Raw genomic sequence first — 307 nt, 5'->3', positions numbered from 1 at the left:
GGAGGGAAGAGCGTGTTGGAGAGGCTTTGCCCGCCAGCTCGGATTGGACCTGAGCACTTTCCGCTCCTCCCACTCTCTCCCGCTCAGCCTGCAGCCTACACACACTTGCGCGCGCGCACACACACACTCAGCCTGAGCGCACTGACGCTAATACTTCGCCCTCCACATTTAATCAGCCCAGTGCAACATACTGTTGGTTGTTTTCAAACATACAAAAAAAAAAAAATGTGTCAACCCTTTACCATATGCCCAGATTATCTTACTCCATGATTTAAAAAGAGACTCATGTTGATCCGGCTGATTAGGT

Source organism: Filicampus tigris, chromosome 5 (genome assembly GCF_054856515.1).
Source record: "Filicampus tigris isolate MCC_2025a chromosome 5, RoL_Ftig_1.0, whole genome shotgun sequence".
NCBI classification, from domain to species: Eukaryota; Metazoa; Chordata; class Actinopteri; order Syngnathiformes; family Syngnathidae; genus Filicampus; species Filicampus tigris.
The sequence above is the reverse complement of the archived record's forward strand: the minus strand, read 5'-3'. Positions refer to the sequence as shown.